The 20,558-nt window shown below is 45.0% G+C and overlaps 1 protein-coding gene across 3 annotated transcripts in view; it reads right to left on the reverse strand.

The window, feature by feature from the left end:
* The window catches only part of NFASC (neurofascin), a 182,869-nt gene that overhangs the window by 109,355 nt on the left and 52,956 nt on the right, over positions 1-20,558 (reverse strand). The gene's annotated exons all lie outside the window — the stretch shown is intronic.

The raw sequence follows: 20,558 nt of genomic DNA on the forward strand, positions 1-20,558 counted from the left end.
ATCTAGGGCTAAGCAAACAGTTCTTAGATTTGATACCGAAAGCATGACCCATGGAAGGAAAAATTGATAAAATGAACTTCATCGAAATTAAAAACTCAGGTCTGTGAAAGAGGAGGGAGAGTGGGAGCAACCACATGTCTGACAAAGAACCAGTTCTAGAATCTGCCTCTCAAAACTCAGCAGTAAAGATGCAAGCAATTCAGCTAGAACCTGGTCGGAAGGCATGAAAAGACATTTCACCAAAGCAGATGTTTAGATGGCAGATAAGCACCTGAAAAGGTGTTCGACATCATTAGCCCTCAGGGGAATGCAGTTTAAAACACACTGAAAAGAACCAACGCACAGTGAGCTATCACACACACACGTATGCACACCTACCAGAATAGCCTAAAAAAAGTGACCTAGTAATCCTACTCCTACGTATCTACCCAAGAGAAATTAAAATATATGCCCATACAAAAACCTACATGTGAATACCACGTTTATTCATAATTGCTAAAAAGTAGAAACAAGCCAAATGCCTGTCCACAGGTGAGTAGATAAGGGTATTTTCTTCTATTGATTTTTTAGAGTGGAAGGAAAAGGGGTGGGGGGGAGGGAAAGAAAGAAAGAGACAGACAGAGAGAGAGGGAGAAAGACATTGATGTGAGAGACATTTGCCTCCTGCACACTCCCTGACCGGGGCCAAGGATCAAACCAGCAACCCAGGTATGTGCCCTTGACCAGGAATCAAACCTGAGACACTTCGGGGTGTGTGTGTGTGTGTGTGTGTGTGTGTGTGTGTGTACACGCGCGCGCCAATGTCCTAACCACTGAGCACACTGTCCAGGGCAAGAACTTTTTGGAATGATGGAGATATTCTGTATCTTGATTATGGTGGTTAACAACTGTATGTGTTTGTAAGATTCATAGGCTTGTATACCTAACAAAGCTGAATTTTAAAAAAAAAAATTTATTGATTTTTAGAGAGAGAGAGAAAAGGAGAGGGAGAGAGAGAAACATCGATGCGAGAGTGGAATATCAATCAGCTGCCTACAACACCACCTACCACCTACATGTGCCCTGACTGGGAACCGAACCAGCAACTATTCAGGGTTGACACCCAACCAACTGAGCCACAGCAGCCAGGGCATAAAGCTGAATTTTATTTATGTAAGGTATACCTCTACAAACCTACTTAGGAAAAAACCTTAAGGTACATGCAAAGACACGTTACAACCTAGGAGAAGATACTGAATATGCACACACCTGTCAAAGGATTACTACCAAGAATATATATAAAGAATGACTATTATCAGAAAGACAAAGTGTTGGTGAGGATGTGGGAAAAAGGAACCCTTATCTGCTGTTGCTGGGATTGTAAATTGGTGCAACCAGTATGAAAAACAGTATAGAAATTCCTTAAAAATGTAAAACTAGAACTACCTTATGACCCAGCAATCCAACTGCTGGGTATCTATCCAAAGAAGTAGAAAACACTAATTTGAAAAGACATATGCACCCCATGTTCCCTGCAACATTATTTACAATAGTCAAGATATGGGAGCAACTTAGGTATCCATCGATAAGATGAGTGGATAAAGAAGCTGTGGTACATACAGGGGTAGGCCAAAGTAGGCTGTGAGTATGGAAAACAGTTTATTCTTGTGTTATTACTTATTAACTATTGTATTATTTATTTGTATTACAACTGTAAACCTACTTCTGCCCAATCCTGTATATACAATGGACTATTACTCAACCATAAAAAAGAATAAAATTTTGCCATTTGTGACAATATAGATGGACCTGGAGGGTATTATGGTAGTGAAATAAGTCGGACAGAGAAAGACAAATATATGATTTCACTTATATGTGGAATCTAAAAAACAAAATAAATGAACAAACAAAAGAAAACAGAAACTAACTCATAGATACAGAGAACAAGCTGATGGCACCCAGAAGGGGATGGGGAGTGGAGATGGGTGAACAAGGTGGAAGATATTAGAAAGTATAAACTTCCAGTTATAAAATTACTCACAGGGATATAAACTACAGAATAGGGAATATAGTCAATAGTATCGTAATAACTATGTGTGGTGCCAGATGGGTACTAGACTTATGGGGTGATAACGCTGTAAGGTATGAAAATGTCTAATTGCTATGTTGTTTATCTGAAACTAACATAATACTGTATGTCAAGTATAATTTAAAAATAAATAAATAATGCCCTAGCCCCGTGGTCGGCAAACCGTGGCTCGCGAGCCACGTGCGGCTCTTTGGCCCCTTCAGTGTGGCTCTCCCACAAAATACCACGTGTGTGCACGCACGTACAGTGCTATTGAAACTTCTGGCCCATGAGCAGAAGTCGGTATTTTGTGGAAGAGTCACACTCAAGGGGCCAAAGAGCCACATGTGGCTCGCGAGCCGCGGTTTGCCGAGCCGCAGTTTGCCGACCACTGCCCTAGCCAGTTTGGCTCAGTGGCTAGAGCGTTGGCCTGCAAACTGAAAGGTCCCGGTCAAGGGCACATGCCCGGGTTGTGGGCTGGATCCCCAGTGGGGGGTGTGCAGGAGGCAGCCAATCAATGATTCTCTCTTATCATTGATGTTTCTATCCCTCTCTCCCTTTCCCTTCCTCTCTAAAATCAATAAAAAAATATATTAAAAAAAGAATTTAATTTCAACAACCTTTAAGAGAAAGAAAGAAAGAAAGAAAGAAAGAAAGAAGGAAGGAAGGAAGGAAGGAAGGAAGGAAGGAAGGAAGGAAGGAAGGAAGGGGAAGGGAAGGGAAGGGAAGGGAAGGGAAGGGAAGGGAAGGGAAGGGAAGGGAAGGGAAGGGAGGAAAGGAAGGAAAGGAAGGAAAGGAAAGGAAAGGAAAGGAAAGGAAAGGAAAGGAAAGGAAAGGAAAGGAAGGGTGAAAGGGAGGGAGGACTTCTTTACGTAAATAAACCAATCGAAATAAAAGCAGGAGAAAAACAAGAATACACAGTGGTGACCTGGGAAATACAAATCAAGACCATAATGAGATACCAATTTATACTCATTCAATTGGCAAAAATGATTAAGTCTGACTACATCAAGTGCTGAAAGAGGTTGAAGATCCCGTCTCTTATGCATACATCACTAAGGGTACGACCACGTTGGAAAAAGTTTTACATTACCTTGTAAACTGAATATTCACAAACTATCATTTAGCAAATCTACTGCTAGATATATATCCATGAGCCACTCTTCACATGTGCAAAATATTCCTTGCAGCACCAGTCACCACAGCAAAAACCTAGAAAAAGCCCCAAAGTTCATCAACAGAGACACTGGTAATTAAACTGCATTAGAGTCAAACAATGAAATATTATATTACAGAGCAGGCAAAATAAGCAAATCTGCAGTAAAGCTATATAATTAGCAAAGCCCACACTCCCTTTATGCCACATGGGAACCAAGTTCACAGCAATCCAGCAACAAACCATCTATGTGAAAGGCCCCGTGGAAGACACGAAGATGAGCAAACTACACAAGGGATTTCTTTAACACGTTCCCTTTGTAATTATCTCAGAAAATTGTTATGATTCCCAAGGGGGTGGGGGGAAGGTGCAACTATACTTAGTTTATATATTCAATACGTCTTGATTTAAAATATTCCATGAATCATAATAAAGCTGTTTTCTCCCCTTCTCCCTTTCTGTGCCACAGTCAGTTCAGTGCGTGACTGTTGAGGCTCTGTGCCGAGGGCAGCCAGGGGACACACACACACAAAGAAAATAAATAAAATAAATGAAATAAAATAAAATAAAATATTCCATGAATCAGACACAGATTGGTACTGATAACATGACCCAGTGAGAGAAATGTTTTGACGCATGAACTATCTCTTCTTGAGGAAGATAAAGCAGATAACTGGACCCCGGTCCTGTGGCTGGGACCTAGGAAGAAAGATCCAATGAAAGACAGGCTCCTGCCTCAGATGGAACAGTCTGGAAGACCACAACCTGACGGCCAGGAGGGGCCGAGGGGCACTCTACAGAGGCCGGGCTATCATCAGGAGTGGGAGATACTTGTGTCGTTAGATGCTGCTCGGATTCCCACCTGTATCTCAGCGACTTCCTCCACAGAACAAGCTAACAAGTGAAAATGGGGTTCTGATGCAGAGAGAGGTGAATATCACTCCTGTCCCGGCCACATGCACCCGGGGAGTGGCCACTCAAACCAAGACTCGCCCTACCTAGGACCAGAGGGGAGGAGCACGGGACACAAGGCAATTGGAACCACTTCTATCCCCACCTTTTCTTTCTCTCATAGGTACAGCCAAATACACTCCACATTCATCTTGGCTCATATTGACCTCTTATATTTTAATAACCTTTGTGTTTTCATGTATGATCCCCCCCCTCTTCCCCCAATATTACCAGCACCACAACCATGTGAGGAGAAAAGGGAAGGGTATCTATCCATGTCCCCTTCAAATATAGCACTGTAAGAGTGACATGAGCCTCATGGAGTAAGAAGTCCCCTTTAAATCTACAACTAGTTCGATATCTATAACCCAAAAAGGTTATAGATATCGAACTAGTTGTAGATTTAACTAGTTGTAGCTCCTCTGCTCAACACACTAGCACACCTGAGAGATCCACACATCAGTGCCTCTGAAGGTGAGCAAATTGGAACACGTAGGGGAGGCAGGATGAGGGGAGGACAGAAAAGGTGCCCACAGATTCAGTTCCCCAGCCCCTGTGGCTGTGCTTGTGGCCCCAGCTAATGCAGCAGCAGAGGGGAAGTTGGGATGTGGCCCCACACTACAGCCCAACAGCAAATAAGAGGGGTAGAGGTAGAGTCAGTTCCTGAGAATGTCCCCCTCCCCCAATTGCTAGCAGCAGAGCCTGGGAGCATCTATGGCCTCCTGGCTACACTAGGAGCCAGAGAGAATAAAGCAGCAGGGCAGAGGGCTTATGAACCAGCTTCCCCTCCCTGCCACATCCCCTAACCAAGGTGGTGATGACCCAAGGCCGAGGCAACCCAGACACAGCAAGGACACTCACCACCCCAATCACCCAGGCAGCACCTCCTCCAGGACCACAGTGATGTTCCCTCCTCCCACAGGAGGTGCCAGTAGGCCAGGTAAGAGAAAACAAAAACTTGCACTATAGCGCCATCTCCTGGAACACATAAAAGAAAGACCTCTAATTAGCACCTCTATCAAGCACCATGAATAACTAAAGCAACACAACAACACAGGAAGAAAATGAAAATTCCAAACCAAACTCATGGAAGATTGTGATCTAAGTGATAGAGAATTCAAAACAGCATTCATTAAAAAAAAAAAAATCTCAATGAAATACAAGAAAACTCAAAAAAGCAGATCAAAGAGCTCATGAATAAAATTAATGAGCAGAAGAGGTTGAAATTATTTTTTTAAAAAAGAACCGAGCAGATTTTCTGGAATTGAAGAATTCAATAAATGAGATAAAGCATGCATTAGAAGCATGGGAAAGAGGGCAGACCGTATGAAAGACAGAATTAGAGAGCTTGAAGATAGACATCTAGAAATGATTCAGATGGAAGAAGAGAGAGAACTAAGATTTTTTAAAAATGAAAGAACTCTACAAGAACTACCTGACTCCACTAGAAAGAGCAACATAATGATGCTGGGCCTATTCAAAGGCCTATTTGATGGGAACTTCCCAACCTAGGGAAGGAACTGAACAATCAAATGTAAGAAGCTAGCAGAACACCTAATTATCTCAATGCAAGAAAAGATATTCTCCAAGATACTGTAAATGTTAAAGACAGGCCCTGCTGGAGTGGCTCAGTTGGTTGAGCATCATCTTGTGCACGAAGGGGTTGCTGGTTCGATTTCTGGTCAGGGTACATACCTGAGTTGCATGTTTGATCCCTGGTTGGGGTATGTACAGAAGACAACCGATCAATGTTTCTCTCTTACATCTATGTTTCTCTATGTCTGTGTCTGTCTCTCTCCCTTCCTCTCTTAAGGATGTCCTCGGGTGAGGACTTTTAAAAAAAGTTAATGACAATTCTCAAGGCAGTAAAGGAAAAAATACGTAAAACACTAACCCAGGGGTGGGCAACCTTTCTGTGAGTGCGTGCCAAAACCAGCAAAATCTCTGACTCAAAATTCTTCTGCATGCCAACCCTAATTTTTTGAGAACATGTTACGCCTACTTGATATCTCTTAAGGTGTACGTATGTGAAGAACCTTGAAGAAATAATAAAATTCATTCGCGCGACAAAAAACACAGTATATGATGGTGAAAAATACATTTATTTTTTAATGTATACATGTACACTGATAGTGTGACAGAAACCTTTATGACTCCATTTGATATTATCAGTGGGACTTTTGCTGCTGCATCACTGATGACAGAGATTTTACATCAGGTTTATATTTCGTGACCTTCAGAGATATGCACGAGTTACTACTTTCATCCGTCAGGCTACTCCTATTACAAGACTTAACAAAATTCATCACTGAGAACAAAGATCCACAAGCGTATGCAGATGAAACCAAAACACTGGTCGGATCTAGGAAGGCAGGGAGAGTTAAGGCAGAGGCATAGAAATTGCTCTTCCCCTCTCGTCAATCCATGTCTATGGTCTTTAAGACAACTTGTTGTGTAAAATTATTTATTTATCTAAGATGCACCTACACTGAATTTATCTGAACAATAAAAAAAGTCGATATTAAGAAAAAAATTGTAAATGGGAGATTATAAGAGAGGGTTTCACGTGCCAGCAAAAGTTACTGGCATGCCATGTTTGGCACGTGTGCCAGGGGTTGCCCACCCCTGCACTAACCCCATCAGATTTCTCACCAGAATTCTACGGGCCAAGAGAGTGTGCAATGATATATTCAAATTACTGAAAGATAGAAACCACCAGCCAAGAGTAACATATCAATAAAGCTATCCTTCAGATATAAAGGAGAAATAAAGGCTTTCCCAGACAAATAAGAGCTGAGGGAATTTACTACCACAAGACCTGCACTACAAAAAATGTTGAACGGCACTCTTCTACGGAAACCAAAGACAAAAATACACAAAACGTTGAGTAAGGAGACAGACAGACAGCAGCAGGAAAGTGTGACTCTATATCAAAACAGGATATTAAACACTTAACTATACTCTGGTTTCTCTTCAGATCGTATAAATCTTTCGCCTTTTAAACACTTAACTATAACAACATTAAGGGTAAAGGGATAAAAGCATTAAATATAACTAGAGGTACTGTTCTCGATAATGAATGCAGATTAGAAAGGAATAATTTGTGACAATAAAACATAAAGAGGGAAGAGGAAAGGAACAGAACTTGTACAGGTGAATGAAGATAAAATGCCATCAGAAGAAAAAGAACTATTTCATCTATGAGACGTTTTATACAAACCTCAGGGTAACCACAAAACAAACCCCAGAGCTGAGCTATGAAACAAACAAACAAAAAATAAACAAGAAAAACATCAAAGAAAACCACCAAACTAAAATAGCAGACAGAAACGCAAGGGAAAATAAACACTGCAGATATAGAGCATCAGAAAACACAAGATACAACGGCTATAGTAGGTCCTAACTGTAAATGGACTGAACTCACAAATCAAAACGCACAGAGTAGCTACATGGATTCAAAACAAGACCAAATATATGTTGCCTGAAGGAGACTCATCTCAGCTCCAAAGATGAACACAGGTTCAAAGCGAAGGGGCGGAAGATGATACTATAAGCAAATGATATCCAGAAAAAGTGGGGATAGCCATACTTATATCAGATAAAATTGATTTCAAGATACAAAAGATAATGAGAGACAATTATAGATATTTTATAATGATAAAGGGGACAACTAATAAAAAACCATAACATTTATTAATATATATGCACCCAATTTGGTACTATATATATATATATATATAAATTATGAACAGATTTAAAGGAAGAAATAGACAGCAACACAATAATAGTAGAAGACTTTAACACCCCACTTACATCAATGGATAGAGCATCCAGACACAAAGTCAACAAGGAAACATTGGCCTTAAACGACACATTAGACCAGATGGACTTAATAGATATATATACACAGAACTTTCCATCCCGAAGGGACAGAATACACATTCTTCTCAAGTGCACATGGAACATTCTTAAGAATAAAGCATCTGTTGGAACACAAAACAAGTCTCAATAAATTTAAGAAGACTGAAATTACAACAAGCATCATTGCAACCACCTGGTATGAAATTAGAAATCAAGCCCTAGCTGGTTTGCTCAGTGGTTATAGCATCGGCCCATGGATGTAAGTTGTACCAGGTTCTATTCTGGTCAAGGGCATGTATCTCGGTTGTAGGCTCAATCCCCGGCCCTGGTCGGGGTGCGTGAAGGAGGCAACCAATTGATATATCTTTCTCACATTGATGTTTCTCACTCTCCCCCTCCCTTACACTCGCTTGAAAAATCAATGGGAAAAATACCCTTGGGTGAGGATTAACAAACAAACAAAAAAGAGAAATTAGAAATCAACTACATACAGGAAGAAAGCTGGAAAAAATCGCAAAAATATGGACATAAACATCATGCTGCTGAATAACTATTGGGTCAACAAAGAAATAAAAGAATAAAAAGATACATAGAGACAAATGAAAATGAAAACATGACATACCAAAATCTCTGAGATGCAGCAAAAGCAGTACTAATAGGTAAGTTTATAGTAATGCAGGCTTATCTCAAGAAACAACAACAAAAATCTTAAATAAACAACCTAACATCACACATTAAAGAACTAGGAAAAGAAGAACACACAAAGGCCAAAGTCAGTAAAAGAAAGAAAATAACAAAAATCAGAGTGGAAATAAATGACTGGAGAATAAAGAGGCAATAGAAAAAATACAAGGAGGAGCTTGTTCTTTGAAAAGATAAAGAATTGATAATCATTTAACCAGACTCACTAAGGAAGACAGAGAAAAGACTCAAATAAATGAAATCAGAAATGAAGGAGAGAAATTACAATGGATGCCACAGAAATACAAAGGATTATAAGAGAATACTGTGAAAGGCTACATGCCACCAAACTGGACAACCTAGATATTTGCAAATGATACTACTGGTAAGGGATTGCTATCCAAAATATAGTTTAAAAACTCATACAACTGAACAACAGAAAACAAGCAATCTAATTTTAAAATGGGCAGAGCCCTGGCCACTGTGGGTCGGTTGGTTGGGCATCACTCTGTATACCAAAAGGTTGGCATTCAGATTCCTGGTCAGGGCACAAGCGGGAGTTGTGGGCTCAGTTCCCAGTAGGGAGCGTGCAGGAGGCAGATAACTGAAGTTCCACTCTCACATCCATGTTTCTCTCTCCCTCTCCCCCTCCCTTTCTCTAAAAAAATCAATAACAAATATTTTAAAAATTAAATTAAAATAAATAAGAATAGGCAGAGGATCTGGGTCAAACTTTTCCCCACAGAAGACATACAGATGGCCGACGGGCCTATAAAAAGATGCTCAACGTCACTAGTTAGTAGGGAAATGAAAATCAAAACTACAATGAGGTATCACCTCACACCTAAAATGGCTAATTTCAAAAGACAAGAAATAACAAGTGTTGCAGAGAATGTGAAGAAAAGGGAACCCTTGAACATTGTTGGCGGGACTGTAAATTGGTGCAGCTACGTTGGAGAACACTATGGAGATTCTTTAAAAAAGAATAAGAATGAAACTATATCATATGATCCCCAATTCCTCTTCTGGGTATTTATCTAAATAATATGAAAAGATATATGCACCCCTGTGTTCACTGCAGCATTATTTACAATAGCCAAGATATAGAAGTCAGGTGTCCATCAAAGGGTGAGTGGATAAATAATATAATGGAACATTATTCAGCCTTAAAGATGAAATACTGCCATTTGTGACAACATGGATAGTTCTTTAGGGTACCATGCTAAGTGAAATAAGTTAGACGACAAAGGACAAAAACCTTTTGATTTCACTCAAGATTGGAATATAAAACAAAAAAAGTAAAAAATGAACTCGCAAAATAAAACAAAAACAAACTCATAGATACAGACAACAGAATGGTGATTATCAGAGGAGAAGGGGACCAGGGGAGGGCAAAATGGGTAAAGAGGGTCAAATACATGGTAACAGATGGAAACTAGACTTTTGGTAGTGAGTCCACACAGAGTATACAGATATGGAATTATGATTGCGTACATCTTAAATTCGTATAATATTATTAACCAATGCCACCTCAATAAACGAACCCACATTGGTTATTAAATGTTCTAAAATGTTCAAACCTTTTCAACATATTCTCTACAACTGATCTTCACAACCACCCAGTGTGGCAGGATTATCATCATTCCCATCTTACAGGTATGAAAACTGATGCTCAAATGACTTTTAAAAATCCCTTATTTGAGGAAAAAAAGAACCTCCTTAAGTAAAGTCATGCAGCTAGGAGTAGCTGAGCCCGGAATTGGCCCCGAGAGCCATGACTTCAGATCACATGGCCTTCCTGCACACCATGCTTCCTATGCAATACCGGGTTGCGGGCTTGATCTCCAGTGGAGGGCGTGAAGGAGGCAGCTGATCAATCATTCTCTCCATCATTGATGTTTCTATCTCTCTCCCCCTCTCCCTTCCTCTCTGAAATAAAAAAAATAATAATAAAAATGTGGAGGAGAATTTGCTCAAGGTGACAAGTAAGTCATTCGTGGGACAAAAGCAAGAACTTCCTGGAGCCGACATCCCTTTCAGATGACTTCAAGTTCTCTTTCTTTCTTGGGCGGCGCTGGGGAGGAAGGGCTGGCAGACAGAAGGGTTCCATCTTTGCCAAGGCCCCGCAAGCACACCGTGTGCTAGACAGTGCGCTGGCACCTAGGCTGGGAGGCGCAGCTGTTCTCCAGAGGCAGGGGCTGGCGAAGGTGTCATCCCCACTGGTGCCACCGGCCTGGGCAATGCAGCAGGGTGTGAGCTATGGGCCAAGCTGGGGGTGGGGTGAGGGGGAAGGGGAAGGGGTGGCCTGAGGGGTGTCCAGCTACCTGTCTCAGCTGCGGGAGCTTCTCCTTTCGGGGCCACAAGCAGCAACCTAAAAGCAACCCTGGGCAGAGAAAATTCAATTCAGAGGAGCACCGCCTGGGACAGCGCGGGCTCCCCTGCTTCTCATTTTGCAGATGTGATGCGCACCTGCCGCTTCTGCAGCTGCTCGGGAGAAGGTAAGGAGAAGCAAGCGGACATATCCCAAAGTCCCCTGGTGGCAGCGAGGAGCCAGGAGCGCTGTGGCCTTTCACAGCTTTGGGAACTTGGAGTCTAAGCTAGAACATGGTGCTCTTTCTATTCTGTCTGCTTCTGTCTCGCCTTGGGGCAGGCATGTTTCTCCCCGTCTGTCTGGACTTCATTAATCCGGGAGCTGGGGCTCCCCCATCGCACTTGGAGCTGCCTGAAGGCAGGGGCTGTGCCTCTCCCATTAGACTGGAAGCTCCCCAAGGTTAAAGGTCATACCTCCAGTAGCTTTAGAATCCCCCAAGCCCTGGGGCTCCCATCTCCTCCGTTAACCTCCCCCAGCACCGAGGTCAGGGTCTGCTTGCACGGCTCCCTGCAGCGACTGGCCTGGCCAACTTGAGCTTAGAAATCCGTGAGCCACACAGGACCTGGAGAGTCTCCTCGGAGGAGACTGGGCATCTCAGCTGATCCTCTGAGCTGGCGCCAGAGCCCAAATCTCACACGTGGACTGAGACGCAGCCACAGGCTGCGCCTGGTCTCCCGTGCCTCCCGGCCCCTCCCTCCTGCCTCCTGGCCCATGAGCACCGCTGCCGGGTCACACCTGAGCAGGCAGACAAGAAGGTACCAGGCTCGCTCAGCCCTGCCGTGCAGAGAAGGAATCTGATTAAACGCTATTTTAACCGAGTGCTTTATCCTCACAAGTAATCGCTCCATACTTCCTCTTACAGTTTAATAACAGGAAAACGAAAAAGGTTATTTCCGAGAAAGGAGCCTACTTCATTTTTTCAGATAACAAGAGTTACCTACATAACTTACGGTGTCTCCTTTAATACTGTATCTCCTAAGAAACATGGGGGGGGGGGGCGCGGAACTGTGCTCAGATGGAATTTATGTTGCCTCTTGGTTCATTCATTTTATTGCAAATTTACTCATCTTATTTTATTGAAGCCATTACACGATTCTTCAACTCCTAGATTATACAGAGATGCATTAAAACTGTCTCTTCTTATATTTTATCTTCTTAATATCCTGAGGCGACAAAATGATGTAGCGATTCAGAAAATGGGTTTTGGAACTAGAGACCTGGCTATGACTCCAGCTCTTACTAGTTTATCAGTGAGTTACAAGCTAGCTGTGTGGGCTGAGCTATGGTTTCCTCAGCTACAGATTGGGGACAGTGCTGCTCTTCAGCCCATTCCCACTGGGTCTAAGTAGTCACCCCGGTCTGCAAGGCCTTCCCCCAGCGCCCCTGCCTCCCCACGCTCGGCTGTCGTCCTGGACTCACAGTCCCAGAGGCCCACAGGCTGCTCTGCGCCCCATCATCTCCTTTTCTTCTGGGTCCTCATCACACCTCCTCTACTTCAGACCAAGCTAAATCCCAAGCTTCAATGTGCATAGAAATATATCACCCACGGATCTTACTCAAATGCAGCACCTCAGGGTGGGGCCCTCCATTGGTTATCTCCATTTATTATTTATTTCTAAGAAGCCTGCACACCTGTAATGACTTGTTTAATGTTACCCGTCTCTCCTGCCAGACTCAACTCCCTACCCCAGCCCCTAGCACTGTGCCTCGACAAGAAGTACTCAAGAAATGTCTGGTGCTTAACCTGAGTAATAGCTGTAATGGCTCCTGCCTGGTTTCTTGGTCAGAGTTAAGAAACCCCTTGTCAAAAATACTCCTCAAGAATGGCAGACGCATTAAATAAGTGGCGTCAGCCATTATTACTCGTGATATTATTATATACTGACTACAGGTGTTTGAGGCAAGAACCATGGCTTTTACTTCCTTTCCACCCCACGTAGTTCCCAGAATGGTCCTGGACGCACAACCAAGGCCTGGAACGTGTTTGCTGAGCGGATGTCTGGGGGAACAAAGGAAGGAGAGACCCTGATCCGTGGCCCTTTGTGAGTCCCACATAAGTAGAACAGCACCATTAGCACATCACCAGCCTTTCGGAGAAACCGAAGTCTCCCTTCTACCCATCCCCACTGTGGTGGGTCCACTTCAAACACAAACAACAGAGACCAAAGAGTTACTGAGAAATCCTCAGAGCAAACAAGCCAGTGACAGCCCAGGAAGGAGGGCATTGTTTTCAAAACTATTTCCTGAGTCCTCAAAGGACTGGAACAAGGCAGGATTGTGCTGGCTGCCTCCCCTGCAGGAATTCACATTCTGGGCCTGTCTAAATGCCAGCTACACGCTGCCCAGAACACAATGACCAAACCCCACAAGCAGCAGCCACGGACGGGGGCTGCAATGCTCCCCTCCCACTAATTTCGGGATTTCAGGCCTTGGACCTCGGTTCTCTGCATTCAGCTTTTCTGATCTTGCTCCCCCCGCCCCCCCTCCCCCCAGCCTGGCTCTCCTGCCTCCGTTTCATTCCTTCTGGCCCACTCTATGTTCTCTCCTTCCGACCAGAGAGTGGGCAGAGGTGTGTGCAGTTCAGAAGCTTCTAAACAACATGACCTCAAGGGAACCAGTGATCGGGCCATTTCCAGGTGACCTGTCCCCTCTGCAGAACCCACCCCCTTCATCCCCAACCTCCGAGAGATGAGAGAGGAACTGAAACGCGGAGAAGGCTCTTGAAGATGCGGTGCCTCCATGTAGGTGATTATGGGGCCAGAGGAGTCGGTTACATACGAGGGGGCTGAAACCATCAACCCTGAAATTCCAAGGTGGGGTCCTAAGTACTTAAAAAATGAGCAAGTCTGTGAGTGCTGCTTTGAAAATATAGCAACGAAGAAAATATAAGGAACTAGTATTAAAATCAAACCACCAGATATTTATTGAAAAATACATGATACTGTCCCATTTTTTTTATAAAGATGGCATTTCTTTTTATTTATTGATTATTTTTAGAGAGAGAGAATGAAGAGCGAGAGAGACAAACATCAATTTGTTGTTCCACTTATTTATGTATTCCTTAGTTGATTCTTGTATGTGCCCTCACCGGAGATCAAACTCACAACCTTGGCGTATTGGGATGACTCTCGAATGAACCGAGCTACCAGGCCAGGGCCAATAATGTCCCTTTATTATCTTGTTATGAGGGTATGATAAATAGGAAATAGGAACAATGTGGCATTTAAGTAATGCTTCTAGGCTCCACTATCAGAGATATTAGCAGGAAGTAAACATCTGAAAACCGAATGAATGTTTCAGCTGTTCCAGTCTATAGGCAATGCATTTCTGACATCTTAAAGCCCATTTTGCAACTGAAATCCCTGTCTGTCACTCCAGCCACATTTAGTGTCATCAGCAGATTCAGAGGGTGTCTGAATAGAGGCAGTGGGAATGAGCAGGCTGATGACACAAAGGGGCAGACGTGCCCGGAGCCCCGGTGTGCAACAGCAAAGCGCACCAGGAGTTCAGAGAAGGAAGAGACTACGGGAGGTCTGTGGGGAGGCGTGGGGGCGGCAGGGGGTGGAATGGACTGTTGGTAAGTTGTTCCAAGTTTAGGTCTTGGAAGCTCAGAGAAGGTGTAGAAATGAAGCGAGTCAGGACAGAAAGGCATGGGTCATTTGATACTGGGTTTTGAGGAGCAATTCAAGGCTCTGGGACAGGAAGGATGCCAACTGGATGGAGAGGAAGGTTCATGTCCAATAGTGGGAGAGGAGCTGGAATGCGGAAAGTTCTGGATGCTAGGCTAAAAGCTTTTTGTTTTGTTTGTTTAATCATGCAAATAACAGAATACATTTCTTGCAGAGAAAGACTCAAGCAACAGCGCTGACGTTAATGAACCCCTCAACACCCTCTCTCACCCAGGTCCCCTCTGCAGAGGCAACACTGTTAGTGGCTACGAAGATATCCCGTCAGGCCCAAGACTTCACACATCAGGCATGGGGGACTCACAGGAACTTTCTGAGCCAGGGACTGTGTCCATGGTGGGGACAGTCAGCAGAGATGAACAGATGACTCCTGAAGAATGGAATAATGCAAGACACAAGGTGGGAGAGAGTGAATGGGTAGAAAAAAAAAAGAGAGCACACAGAGGTAGCCACACCCACCAAAAATGGGAGGAAACTGACCGCAGGATCGGTTTAGACCTGAGCAGAACTTAGAGAGTTGGTCCAGTTTTCAAGCAGGAAAGACCTCTGTGGATAAGCGAGGCCAACAGGAGGTGGTAGGAAGAGGATCTACTCACTTTAAAATCTGACAGGCGGTGAAATAACTGTTCTTGATATGTAGTAAGCACTCAATAAATGTTGAATTGAATGTTGGCAAACCTACGTTACAAGGACCAAAAATATGGGTAGAGAGGACACCATTGTTTTGCTACCCAACAGCCATTCCCTCCTTCTTCCCTCGTGTGTAAGACCCCAGTTTGTTTTTGGTTTTTGGTGGTACCATGTTCAGGGAGATGGATCTTCCTCCAGCTCCAAGAGATGAGCCATGAATCGGCCAAGCCAGCATGGTAATACCATTCCTCTTGGCCAGTGCTTGGTTTAGGGATGAGCGTATGGCCAAGTTGGTCAATTAAGCATAAGAGGAAGTGAGCTGGGGAAGCTTCTGACAAAGATTATTTTCTCTGTTAAAAATACAGTACAGGCCCTGGCTGGGTGGGCCAGTAGGTTGGAGCATCGTCTGTGTACACCAAAAAGCCTGTGGGTTCATTCCCGGTTGGGGCACATACCTAGGTTGCGGGTTCGATCTCTAGTTGGGGGTGCATATGGGAGGCAACTGATGTTTCTCTCTTTCTCTCTTCCTCTCTCTCTCTTAAAAAAACCAAAAATACATATCCTCAGATGAGGATTTAAAAAAAACAACAACACAACAGTATAGGCCTGACATTGTACTCCTACCAAGAACTTGGCTATTTTAGAACACGACATTCGGACATATGGCTGCCATCTCATAACCATGAGGCGATAAACCTCAGGATTATGAGCTGACAAACTAAAGATACCAAAGTGGAAAGAGACAAAAGCCGGGGTCCTTTGTAACTGAAGTCCTGCCCCGAACCCGAAACCACTGCTTTCAGAATGTTTATTACGAGAGGTAATTAAATGTCATTTGAAGCCTGTTATCTGGGCATTCTGTGCAGTCACCTGAAGGTAGGCAAATGGCAATTGGTGAGATCATCTGCCCCGGCTTTTACTAAGACCCTGAAATGTGTAACTGGGCAACACAGTTCTTGCTGTATACTGGACTGAGTGAACAAGAGGAAGGAAGGGGCAGCTGCTGACAGACGGGGAGAGGCCTAAAACTGCGGAGCAGCCCAGGAAGTAGTAACTCAATGCGGCTCAAATCAGAGCACCGCAACTCCACGCAACTTGTAACAACCATTCATGGCATGTCTTCTATGTTCAAAGACCTTGGGGGATAAAATGATAAAAAGCACATGGTCTACTGTGTTCTAGGAACCTTTCTCCTGCTCTTTGGCAATGCCAGGTTGAGGCCCTGCTGCTAGATTACTTCTTGGTCTCCTTCAAAGATTCTGCTTCCTTTCCCTGCACTTCCAACACAGCTATTTCCCGGGGTCTCACACTCAGCAATATCTTCCTAGTCTCCACAATCCCCTAGAGAACCTTATCTCCACCCATGGCTTCAGTCACGTCCTACTGAATAATGACTCCATATCCATTTCTCGTGTCCTTCCTTCTCTCGCACAATTAAATCCTTATTTCCAGCTGTTTACTCACCATCTTCACGTGGCTCTCCCCCAGGTGCCTTAAAAACACAAAACCTAGGATATTCGCTGCCAAACCTGCCCCACCCCTCCTCCCTCTGGTCACATTATCAGGGGACGGCACCATCATCCAGCATTCTTTCCTCTTTCGGCTCCTTAGTGTCTATCTACTCTGTTCCTTACTACCCATGCTTTAGTTCAAGTCATCTCTGGATCACCATAAAACTGGTCATTGTTTTCCTACTGCCTAACTGTATTTATCTTTGAGCTCCTGTCTACAAGGGGTTGGTACAGTTCTGCTTTGCTGTGGCCACAGAAGCTGCAGACTTCCTGTGGCCTCGGAGCATTTGGGTCTAAAAGCTAGGTGACTGTGCTTTAGCCCAGCCCAGGGACTGTCCGGAATGAGAGTCTTACTTTTCATTCTTGGTTCCAGGTTGGTTCGGGTGCCCTGCTCCCAGCCTTGCCCCACCTGGTCAGGCTGGGTGAGTGAACATCAACTGATTACAGCAGGATGTGGCAGTGCAGGACTCTGAGCTACTGCATCTGCTTCTGGTGCTTGGAATTGAGTATAAAATGTCTGGCTGCCTGTGGCATGAAGGCATGAGATGTGTGATAGGGTCAGTGAAGGTTTTGGGGTGTCTGGAAAGAGGGAAGGGCCTGAACTGGAGAAGCAGATGGTCCACTGATTCAACCAAGCATCAGTGAAGGGTATGAGCAGCACAGCCAAGCCCTGGGTAGCAGGAGTCCTGGCTTCTGGTTCTCCCCAAGTCACGTAACCCCAAGCTTTTGTTTCCCTCCTTCGCACGACAGAGGGGATGCAAAACAAGAATGCATCCAAGCCCAGGCTCCCCCATCCTTAAATGATTCTAGAGATCCTTCTTCTATCAGAATGAAACGAATGGGCCAGCGGTGAAAGGTAGGGCCATACGTCTATTTCATCTATTTCATCATTTTTATGTGTAAATTGTGAAAAATAAGCCATAGTTCCACTTGTACTACAACTATATGTTTGATTCAGACGGTAAAACACTATCCAATAGAAATATCATAATGTAAGCCACATATATAATTTTTAAGTTTCCAATAGTCATAGTAAAAAACTAAATAGGAAGTGAAATAGAAACAGGTGAAATTCATTTGAATATATTTTACTTAACCCCAATTCAAAATATTACCTATCAACATGTAATCAATAGATAAAAATTACATTAGACATAGTTACTAAGTCGTTAGAATCCGGTGTGTATTTCGCATTTACAACACATCTCAAAGCAGGCCGACCACATTTCACGTGCTCAGTAACCACACGTGGCTAGTTGCTAGCCTGCTGGACAGCACAGCCTCGACCAAGCAGCTGACGGCAGCCATGGCAGACGTCTGAGGCCGTCATAGATCGCCTAGCCCCATTTGGGCCACCCGGTGACTGTAGCCACATAGTGGCTCTAGGCATGACACCCAGAAGAATGTCCCGGCCAGGTCTGGCTTAAATGATTGACCCATAGAATTATGCGTAAGTGAAACGGCTGCTGTTTTAAGCCCCTAAATCCGGGGTGGCTTGTTGTAGAGCAATAGATACAGTAGTAGACAGTGTTGCTACTTTTACTAAGGAACTGAACATCGGAAGAGTACAAGGAAGGAAGGAAGGGGTTAACTACTCAAGAGGGCAAAGAAGGGCAAGGGCCACCCAGCAAAAGCCACGTTCAAATGTGTAGTCAGTGTCAGAGAATGTGCGCTTACTCAACACGTGTCCATTTTGCCAACCCCGAGCCATCCCGTTATGCTTATATATTGCTTGCCGCGGGGCTTGTTTATAAAAGCATCGCATGTCGACACCAATACAAGGCACGCCTTGGTGCTCAGTATTAATGGAGGAGCCCAGAGAATGTGTCCCCTGGCCGGGGACAGGGGCAGGGCTCCATGGAAGCCAGGGCCAAAGAAGAGAATGGTTTCTTCGTAGACTAGGATAGTTTGGCCAGAGGTTTGGCCGCAGCGGACTAGTGGCAGCCGCTGTTGCTCACCTGGGCATCTTTCCCCTTCATCTCCACCCCCATAGAGAACCAGTGGTGCTTCCTGACCCCCACCCTGCCCAGCCCCACACTCTTGCAGATATTACAAGAAATGCTATCTTGCCTCCTGCCCACTGCAGTGCATGCAGATGTGAGGTCAAGTGCCTCCCAGCCACAACCGTCTCTGGGCCTGTGGCCTTTTCTCCCAGCCCCAGACACTGCCGTAGTGACCAGCCATGTGAGAGCCACCCACTTCACAAGGTACCCCCTGACAGTGCCCAGACCAACCCTGCTTCCTGTACCTCCTGCTTCCAGCGCTGGGAATTTCAATGGACACTGAGAGGTGAGACAGAGCAAGCCTAACCATGTGCAGCCCAGAATGGCAGGGCATTAATGCCCAGTGGGACGGACCTTTGACTAACGGGAGAGGGCAGCCCTTCCTCTCCTGACTGCCTGTCCTGAGGAGAAGCCACTCCTACAGCCCTACAAGCCCAAGCCATGGGTTGGGCTTGATACCAAGTGGCGGCCAGATCAGTGCCATATCCTCCCCTTGGCCCACCCCTTCCTCACTCTGTTCTCTGGTGTTGAATCTCTAACAAGGCGGAGCACATGAGCCTCTGCACTCTGAGGACTCCAGGCCAAGATGCCAAGTGCTCTAGGATCCCCCTCAGAGAGGAGAACCGTAAAATCTACCCCCCAAGACAACTTCAGGCACCTGGTGTCTAGCTGCTTCGATGGAGACCCAAATTTCTTTTCTTTCACTCTCGATTGAGGTGATACCTTCTGTGCCCATCCTACTATGCTTGCCCAAGAAGGCCGGCCCACAACTGGGCATCAGACCACCTGGGTAAGCACCAGGGGAGGGCTGCACTGTTACTTCCTCTAACACGCCCCTTGGAAAAGACGCACACACTGTTTTTCTTAAGTATCTTTCCTCGGGAGGCTTAACAGGCTTCTCTGCTCCCCCTCTCCTGCCATTTTTTCATGTCTAGTTAAGGAGTAAGAGCTTGGGTTTCACCCATTCCCTTTGTTACCTATACAAGGAGGGGCTGGTGCCCTAAGGCCTGCCTTGTGCTGCTGCCTAGATGTTCGGTGGGACAGTGGTTTCAAGGACACCAAGGCCCTGAGAAGGCACACACCGGGTCTCACAGCTCTGCCCCAGGCCCACTGCCAGCACGAGCACACGCTTAGCAAACACCACCTGGATGAATGGATGGAGGAGAGATGGACGGTACCAAGGAGCCGTCTCCTGGCCTCCTTCTCGGAGGAGCTGACGAGCCGAGTACCTTCCCGCAGGTCTAACGCCGGCGAGTCGGCCACATCTGCCTGGGTGCTCTGCCGCAGAGGTGGGAGGGCAGCCCTCAGACAGGGAGCCCACCAAGACCTCACTGTCTCATCTGATCAGCCTTGAGCAAGAAACACGCTCTCGTTTTTACACCCAGAGCAGCAGGAAAGGGTAGGCAGCTGCCGGAGGGGAACTGCCTTTTAAACTGCAGCGTGATGCTGAGATAAGACGGGGTCTGGTTACAATCAGCAAAAAGCACTGATGCTAACGGATTCCACCAATGTGTACTCGGAAGACCTGACGGCAGCTCCCAGCAGCCAGCGAGGTATCACCAATTACCATCCGGGCATTCACCCTCCCTGATTGTTCCTGGCACCTGGCACCTCTTAGATGCCGATATTCCAACCTAAGGATAATACACCTTGGAGGGGCC

The sequence above is a fragment of the Myotis nattereri genome (genome assembly GCF_964212035.1).
Source record: "Myotis nattereri genome assembly, chromosome: 18".
NCBI classification, from domain to species: Eukaryota; Metazoa; Chordata; class Mammalia; order Chiroptera; family Vespertilionidae; genus Myotis; species Myotis nattereri.